The sequence below is a fragment of the Erythrolamprus reginae genome, chromosome 2 (assembly GCF_031021105.1).
Source record: "Erythrolamprus reginae isolate rEryReg1 chromosome 2, rEryReg1.hap1, whole genome shotgun sequence".
Lineage (NCBI taxonomy): Eukaryota > Metazoa > Chordata > Lepidosauria > Squamata > Dipsadidae > Erythrolamprus > Erythrolamprus reginae.
The window spans coordinates 21,941,847-21,951,654 of NC_091951.1; the positions used below are offsets into that span (position 1 = coordinate 21,941,847).

Genomic DNA, 9,808 nt, shown 5'->3' on the forward strand with positions numbered 1-9,808 from the left:
TCTTTTTGGACTGTTGATTCGTGGATTACTGCCTTTGGATTATTTGCCATTTTCTCTTGGATTAATAGCGGAGACTTTGCCTGCATTTGTCTTGGACTGTGAAATATAAACCGACTGCATTTTTTAAAAAAAGAAAAAACCTCAAATTTGACTTTGCTTCGAATTGGAAAATCGGGACTGCACAAAATATAATAATACAGAAATTCTTCCCTTGATACTACTGGATTTACAACATTTTGTATCAATAAGGATTACTTGATTTATAAGAAGACTATAAGTATATAATATTTGTATTTTGTGTTCTAAATTTTACAGTGATACTTCTTAACCTTTTTTTCCTTTCTTTTCTGTTCTTTTTTTTTTTTAGAAAAAGTATTTTATTACATATATACACATTTACACAAAATGAATGTTTTACATCATATATTGATACAAAACCAATCAACACATGACAGACAAACAAACAAACAACACAAAAACAAAAAGAATTCTTAAAAAAGTAGTTACTTATTTAAGTACATTGATAGCGATATCTATTCGCTTAGCATATTATATAGCATTTGTACTTATGTTCCCTTTAGGAGGTAAGTTATGGTTGATTTTTTATTTTAAATTATTTTCTGGTGAAGCGTGTTATAACCTCAGTATTTACCATTTTCTCTTGTAGGTTATCACTATTCTTTAAATCATTTTTTTTTATCCGCCTTCTTTCATTCATGTTTTTAATTTCTTTAAAATTATACAAATCTTTCTTTATAAAAGACTTGGTATATATATCTTTTATAATTTTTCCTATGTAATAAAAAGGATATAAAGTATTGTTAGTCTTGTGTTTTCTTTTGAGTTTTATTCCTTCTCTTGAACCAGTTATAAAGGTATTTCCAAGTTTTATCATGTTCGGAGTATTCTTTGTTTTTTAATTTAATTGTTAGTGCATCTGATTCAGCACAGTCTAAAATCTTTTTTATTATCAAATCGTCGTCTGGGGGTTCGGGTTGTTTCCATTGTTGGTCTATTGCTATTCTAATTGCTGTCAATATATGCATGAGTAAATAATGTTTGTTTTTATCTATTTTTTGGTCTATGATTCCAAGAAGAAAGGCTTCGGGTTTTTTGTTTATTTTCATTTGTAATATCTCTTCTATCCAGTTCTGCATTTTACTCCAAAATTTTTAAAATTTTTGGGCAAGTCCACCAAATGTGGTAATAGGTCCCCATTTTTTTTACATCTCCAGCATTTCGGATTTATTCCTTTTTGTGAGGAAAGTTTCAAAGAGAATTCCAGTCAAACCCAAGACTCGCCTAAAAGAGAAATCATTTGAATGTGCAGACTGTGTAAAATAATTCACTCACAATTTCAGTCATGAAACACCAGAGGACTCACAAAGGAGAGAAACCCTTTGAATGTCCTGACTGTGGGAAAGGTTTTAGTTATACAGTGAACCCTCGAGTTTCGCATCCTCAAGTATCGCGAAAGGGCTATTTCGCGAGTTTTCAACCCGGAAGTAAACTCCACCATCTGCGCATGTGTGCCCTTCCACGCATGCGTAGATGGTGGAGTTTCCCCGGCGGGCAGAGGCTTCCCTAGGTCTTCCCCCTCTTGCCCCCGTAAGACCCCAGCGGCGGCGTGAGCAACGGCGTGGGCGGGCGGGTGGCACGCGCTTGGGGACATCCCAGCTGGGAAGCGGAGCTAGGGAGTCCCCACCGCGCGCGCGTTGCTGGGGAAAGCGCGCGCGCTTGGGGACATCCCAGCTCCGCTCCCCAGCTGGGAAGCGGAGCTAGGGAGTCCCCACCACGCGCGCGGAGCTGGGATGTCCCCAAGCGCGCGCGCACCCCAGGCGCGAGCAACGGGGTGGGCGGGCGAAGGGCGGGCGGCAGTGGAAGCAAAAACACCATCTGCGCACGCGCAGATGGTGTTTTTACTTCCGCACCGCTACTTCGCTAAAGATCGATCATCGCGTGGGGTCCTGGAACGGAACCCTCGCGATGATCGAGGGTTCACTGTAATTCCAGTCTGGTGAAACACCACAGGACTCACACAGGAGAGAAACCCTTTGAATGTCCCGACTGTGGGAAAGGTTTTAGTTATAATTCCTGTCTGGTGAAACACCACAGGACTCACACAGGAGAGAAACCCTTTGAATATCCTGACTGTGGGAAAAGTTTTAGTCAGAGTTCCCACCTGGTGACACACCAGAGGACTCACACAGGAGAGAAACCCTTTGAATGTCCCGACTGTGGGAAAAGTTTTAGTGATAATTCCAGCCTGGTGAAACACCAGAGGACTCACACAGGAGAGAAACCCTTTGAATGTCCCGACTGTGGGAAAGGTTTTAGTTATAATTCCAGTCTGGTGAAACACCAGAGGACTCACACAGGAGAGAAACCCTTTGAATGTCCTGACTGTGGGAAAAGTTTTAGTCAGATTTCCCACCTGGTGGCACACCAGAAAACCCACACAGGAGAGAAACCCTTTGAATGTCCTGAGTGTGGGAAAAGTTTTAGTAGTAATTCCAGTATGGTGAGACACCAGAGGACACACAGGAGAGAAACCCTTTGAATGTCCTGACTGTGGGAAAAGTTTTAGTGATGATTCCTGTCTGATGAGACACCAGAGGACTCACACGGGAGAGAAACCCTTTGAATGTCCTCACTGTGGGAAACGTTTTAGTGTTAATTCCAGCCTGGTGAGACACCAGAAGACTCGCACAGGAGGGAGAGCGAGATAGGAGGAAAGAACGTAAGAGGGAGAGAGGGAGAAAAGGTGGAGGGAAGCGAATGAGATAGAGGGAGGATAGTAACATGAAATATAGAAGGAAAACAGATGGGAGATAAAAGTAACAGTGCAAATTTAGGATATTTGTTTTATCATATATTGTAAAAATGTACAAGTGTGTAACATTTTGATGTAGTGTATGTCTAAATTTATTTATTTTTTTGGGGGGGGAATGAAAAATAATGAATTTCCTATCTGTGGGAAAGCTTTCAGTCAGAATTGCAACCTGGTGGTACCCCAGAGGATTCACACAAGAGAGAAACCCTTTGAATGTCATGACTGTGGGAAAAGTTTTAGTTTGAATTCCCACCTGGTGACACACCAGAGGACTCACACAGGAGAGAAACCCTTTGAATGTCCTTTTTGTGGGAAAGGTTTTAGTCATAATTGCAGTCTTGTGAGACACCAGCAGACTCACACCATGGAGAAATCTTTGAAATGTCCAATCTGAGGACATTACTTCCAGCATAAATCATCCCTTATTACACACAAGGAAATTCACAGGAGGCAACATTTCAAGAGTTTAGATAAGTCTTGAATTTCATTTGTAATCTCTCTTTGAAAGTGTAGGTGAGAAATTGATTGTTGGAATTTTGGCCTGATTTAGTTTACTCTCACATTTCTCAGGGTTAAATTTATAGGTGGAGAGAAAAGGAAAGTTGAAAATGGCCCCACTCGCATAACATTGACAGGTTTAATATGTCTTGCAAGAGTTTTTAAATCTGCTGGTAATCTATCTGGTTCAGGGGTCTTGCTATTTTTTGTGTGTTTTTACCACCTCCATCAACTCCATCATTGTTATTTTTTCATTAAACATATTTTAAATATTCTCATGCAGTTTTGTTAATTTAGTTGTTCCCAAATTATCTTTTACTCTGAAAGTTTTCTTTATCATATAATTTTTCATTAAATTCTTCAATTATTTTTTAATCTTGTTTTGAAAATGTATACATCCTTTCTCATCTTCTAATTATCAAACTCTTCTTTTTCAAGTTATAGGCTAACCATCTTCCTGGTTTTTTAGCATTTTTAAAAAAGTTAAACTTTTACCTGCATCTACATGGAGGGATGTATGCATTGGAATACCACAAGGCTCTGTTGTAGGCCCAGTACTCTTCAACATCTTCATCAATGACTCGCACGAGGGGACAAATTTGCAGATGACACCAAACTGGCAGGAATCCAGAAGATAGGTACAAAATACAGAAGGATCTTGACAAACCTGAACATTGGGTGCTGTCAAATAAAATGAAATACAATGGTGAAAAAAGTAAGGTTCTACATTTAGGCAAGGAAAAAATATTCACAAGTGCAGTATATGTCGTACATTGCTCAACAGTAGTAACTGTGAGGGATCTTGGAGCCCTAGTGGACAACTATTTAAATATGAGCCAGCAGTGTACAGCAGCTGCCAAAAAAGCCAACACGGTTCTAGCCTGCATTAACAGACGGACAGAATCAAGATCACATGAAGTGTTAATACCACTTTATAATGCCTTGGAAAGTCCACACTTGGAATATGGCATTTAGTTTTGGTCACCATGATGCAAAAACGATGTTGAGACTCTAGAAAAAGTTCAGAGAAGAGCAACAGAAATGATTAGGGGACTGGAGACTAAAACATATGAAGAACGGTTGCAGGAACTGGGTATGTCTAGTATAATGAAAGAAGGAACAGGGGAGACATCATAGCAGTGTTCCGATATCTCAGAGGGTGCCACAAAGAAAAGGGAGTCAATCTATTCTCCAAAGCACCTGGGGGTAGAACAAGAAGCAATGGGTACAAACTAAACAAGGAGAGAAGTAACTTAGAACTGAGAAATTTCCTGACAGAACAATCAATCAGTGGAACATATTGCTTCCTGAAGTTGTGAACGTTCCAACACTGGAAGTTTTTAAGCAGATGTTGTGTAACCATTTGTCTGAAGTACTGTAGTGTAGGGTTTCCTGCCTAAGCAGAGAGATTGGACTGGAAGATCTCCAAGGTCCCTTCCAACTCTGTTGTTGTTTTTGTTAGCCTGGAATATTTCCTTAATGTAATTCATAAAATCATCGGCCACATTGTTCTACCTTATTCATTCATTCATTCATTCATTCATTCATTTATTTAATTTTGTCCAATACACAATGAGAGTTTTAAAATACATATTAAAATACATAGTAAAATATATTGTGAAGGTTATAGAGGAGATACTTTATACTTAGGTAAAATATATCTATGAAAGAATAAAAAAGAAGATATAGTAATAGAACGTATCAATGAAAGAATAGAAGAAAAGATATAGGAATAGAAGAAAGGTATAGGAGATATAGGAGAGCAATAGGACAGCGGACAGAAGGCAGTCTAGTGCACTTGTACTCGTCCTTTACTGACCTCTTAGGAATCTGGATAGGTCAATCGTGGATAATCTAAGGGTAAAGTTTTGGGAGTTTGGGGATGACACTATGGAGTCCGGTAATGAGTTCCACGCTTCAACAACTCGGTTACTGAAGTCATATATTTTACAGTTACTGGAGTCATATTTTTTACAGTCAAGTTTGTAAATTAATACCTCAGTTTCACATGTAACAACACACAAGCACACAATAGATTGAAACTCAATGTAAATGGCTCCAAAAGCAACACATTTGACTATTTCACTAGGCTCATTTGCAGTGAAAAAGATTTGACAGCATTTATACAGTTAAAACATCTTGCAAACATCTTAGAGACGGGACAAGAGTGTTTTTCTGCTGCTACCAGGAGATGGCAGTCAAATAGGCCAGCGTTTCCCAACCGGTGTGCCGCGGCACACCGGTGTGCCGCGAGACATGGCCAGGTGTGCCGCCAAGCTCCGGCTGGGCGGGGCGCTGCCGGTACTTCCGTCCTGGGGCTCCCGCTCGCAGCTGTCCCCCGGCTCCTGCTCGATGCCGCGGTTTTCGGCGCTCTCCTGCTGGGCTCCAAAGAAGGAAGGCGGGAAAAAGGAGCCTTTTTCCCGCCTTCCTTCTTTGGAGCCCAGCAGGAGAGCGCCGAAAACCGCGGCATCGAGCAGGAGCCGGGGGACAGCTGCGAGCGGGAGCCCCAGGACGGAAATACCGGCAGTGCCCCGCCCAGCTGGAGCTTCTCTGGCATCCACGGCAAGTGTCCTTTGTGGCCCGGCGGGAGGGCACTGGCGTTGGGAGCGGGGGGTGGCTGCAGCGGCCTCAGGCAGTCGCGGGGAGATGTCGGCGGCGAGAGGGAGCTCTCTCTCTCTCTCTCAGCTGACTGCAAGCGGGAGCCCTGACGGTGGCGGTTGGACGTGCTGCTGGCGCTGCGGGCCTGGCATATACGGTGTCCAGCAGCACGTCCAGCTGCCGCCGTCAGGGCTCCCGCTTGCAGTCAGCTGAGAGAGAGAGAAAGAAAGAGAGACATAGCAAGAGAGGCAGAGAAAGAGAGACAGAGCAAGAAAGAGAGGCAGAGAAAGAGAGAGAGAAAGAGAGAGAGAAAGAGAGACATAGCAAGAGAGGCAGAGAAAGAGAGAGAGAGAGACATATAAGAGAGGCAGAGAGACAGAGAAAGAGAGACATAGCAAGAGAGGCAGAGAAAGTGAGACAGAGAGAGAAAGAGAGACATAGCAAGAGAAAAAGAGAGACTTAGCAAGAGAGGCAGAGAGAGAGAGAAAGAAAGAGAAAGAAAGAGAGACATAGCAAGAGAGACAGAGAGAGAGAAAGAGAGAGAAAGAAAGAGAGATAGCAAGAGAGGCAAAGAGAAAGAGAGACATATAGCAAGACAGTGAAAGAGAGAGAGAGAGCAAGAGAGAGAGAGAAAAGCAAGAAAGAGATAGCAAGAGAGACAGAGAGAGAGAGAGCAAGGGAGAGAGAAAGACATAGAGGAAGGGAAGGAGGGAGAGAGAAAGAGAGAAAAAAAGAGAGGAAGAAAGAAAGGGATGGAGAGAGAGAAAGAAGGGAAGGAAGGAAAAGAGAGAAAGAGGGAGAAATAGAGCGAAAGGGAGGAAGAGAGAGGGTTTTTTTGTCCAAACTTTTCTTTAGCCCACCCCCCCGCCCCGCCCCCCTTCAGTGTTCCCCAGGATTTTGAAAATATGAATAATGTGCCGCGGCTCAAAAAAGGTTGGGAAACACTGAAATAGGCAACATATGTGCCTGAAACATGCCTGATAGAGGAGTTAAAACCATAGAGTATCGAATTTCTAGAAAAGATCAGAGGAGAGGAGAAACAGAACTTCCTCATCCGGAAGACTCATGGGAGGGAGGTGGGATGCAGAGCGGCTTTTGTTCTCTTCCGAGGATCGAAGCATCAGCTGGAAGGTGAGTTGAGGGCAGATGGGGGGAGAGTCCGGGAGCAAGTCGGGCTGTTTGGTTCCCTCCACGGCCTGGAAGCAGAGAAGCAACCGGGCTGAAGCGCGTCAGCTGCTGGTGCTGAAGGTTCCTCCCCTGCCCAAATTTAATCCCAGTGGTGCTGCACGCTGTGAAACTGGTGGCTGCAATTTTCTGCTGGTGGGAAGATTGAAAAAGTCTCAAGTTAAGGTTGATTCTCTGGGAATGGCTTCCCTCCAGAGGTTGTGGGTGCTCCATCACTGGGGGTTGTGAGAGAGTTGGGAGGGACCTTGGGCGTCTTCTATTCCGACCCCTGCGCAAACAGGAGACCCAATACCATTTCAGGCAATCGGTAAATTGTCCTCAGTGTCAGGAAAATTCTCCGTAGTTGTAGGCTGGTTCTCTCCTGGGTTGGTTTCCATCCGCTGCTTCTTGTCTTGCCTTCTGCTGCATTGCAAAATACGGTAAGTTGACCCCCTTCTTCTTGACCCCTCCGGTGTTGGAAGATGGCTCTCAAGTCATACCTAGTCCTTCCTTTCACTGGACTAGACAAACCCAATTCCTGCAACTCTTCTTTATATCTTTTAGCCTCCAGCCCCCTAATCATCCCTATTTCTCTTCTCTGTTCTCTTTATAGAGACTCTACTACACTTTTTTTTAACATTGTGGTATTCAAAACACGTTGCAGTAATCCTAAATTTGATCTTTCTAAAGTATCATAAATTGATACTAATACTGCTTGCTCTTTTTAGGGGTTTGTTCACTATGATAGAACTTCAAGTAACTTCACAGTTACTGCTATTGAGCCACGTTGTATCTATTCTCTACTTCCTATTTGGTTTTTCTTGGCTAAGTGTACAACCTACTTTTTTCTCTCTTTAATTTCATTTTGTTGGATAGAGACCAGTGTTCAAATCTATAGAAAGTCAAGTCCAAAGTCCACAAGGAAAGTCTGAATTTGACAAAATGGAGGTGTGTGTTTATGAAGAATTCGCTGGGATGTTAAAATACAGTCATGAAGATTTTAAAAATTGTCTTCTGGACTTTGGAGATGGAAAAAAACACAGGAAAAAAGCTGGAATATTATGAAAAGCAACTTGATAATAAAAGACCGCTTGACAATTATATTGGTATTTATAATGATTACACTGGGATTGAGAGTGACAAGAAAAAAGCAACAGGAGCATATTGGTATCAGAAGATGCAATTAAAAATGAGGGGATAATAGTGAGAAGAGACTAGAAGGGATTGAGAATATACCTACAGTGTAGTACAAATAATACATTCCAAAAAAAAAGAAAATGAATTGGGGAAATTATTGGTGGTAAAATAAAAGAAAGAAAAAGGAAAGATCATGACAGTTGGATTGGAAGGGAAATATTTGAAAGATTAAAAGAATGAACGATTGACAATGTCATAATTTTTTTAGAATTATTTTATTAAAAAATAATAGAAAAAAAGAATAAAGAAAAAAAGGTTAATATATTAGACTATAGTAGGTCAATTGTTGGAAGGATATATAATTTGGACAATTATTACCCCTTTTTATAACATTTGTTTTATATAAGATTTGTATAACCCATGAACCTGTTTTAATATTGAAAGAATTCAGATGATTATTGATATTTTTGGAATAATATAAGATCTTTATAATCAATATTCTTAAAGTTGTTTATATAAGCTTATTTAATTTATCAGTTGGACGTTTTGTTATGGGCAATTTAAAATGTTATTAACCAATAGATGGAATAGTAATGGCAAGAATTGTATTTATTTAAATATAGAGAATGAGTTAAAATTTTAAAAAGTTAAATGTTGGAAGGGAGAGATGAAAGGGGAGAAGAAATTAAAAATGTAGGGCATCTAGAAATGATAGAACTAAAAAATTATGAGTAAAGATACCAATTGAGAGGGCCTAAAATCAAGAGGCATAAGAGATAATGACTATTTTTGGAAGTCACGTTTTAGCGATTAATTAGGAAGAAAGTTGAATATTAGAGGTGGTAGACTCAGACGACAAAAAATAGGAGGAAGGAGGTTCGCACTGCCCCCACCCTGATTGCCTCCAAAAAAGTTTAAAACTCATCTTTTTCGTCAGGCCTTTGGTCATTAGACCTTTCCCCCTGACCAATGAGTGTTTTTTAGTTTGTTTTATGGAGTGAATGATAACACTATGTAACACAAATTTTGTTCCCAGCTTTTAAATATTATATTCCAATTGCTTATGGCTAAAACAAATTAAAAATAGCTTACATTCATCATAAACTTCGCTTTTGTGACCACGGCAACGAAAATTATGCATTTCTACTATAGAAATAGACGATTTTGCATTTTCACATTTATACAGTCAGACTAAGAACACTATATGCATGGCAAATTTACACAGATTACCAAAAACTGTTCAGAAGAACTGTTCAATCTTTCGCCAGACCCATCCTCGAACATAGCTCATCTGTTTGGAACCCATATCACATCTCAGACATTAACACCCTTGAAAATGTCCAAAGATACTTCACCAAAAGACCCCTTCACTCCTCCACTCGAAACAGAATACACTACAAGACTAGACTTTCAATCGTGGGCCTAGAAAGCCTAGAACTAAGACGCTTTAAACAAGATGTAAGTATTGCCCACAAGATCATGTGCTGCAACGTCCTGCCTGTCGGCGACTACTTCAGCTTCAACCACAACAACACAAGAGCACACAACAGATTTAACTTAATATTAACCGCTCCAAAC

General features: G+C 40.8%; 1 pseudogene; it reads left to right on the forward strand.

The window, feature by feature from the left end:
- The first annotated feature begins 1,363 nt into the window (after positions 1 to 1,363).
- LOC139159245 (zinc finger protein 180-like) lies at positions 1,364 to 3,283 on the forward strand (annotated as a pseudogene).
- Positions 3,284 to 9,808: the final 6,525 nt, after the last annotated feature.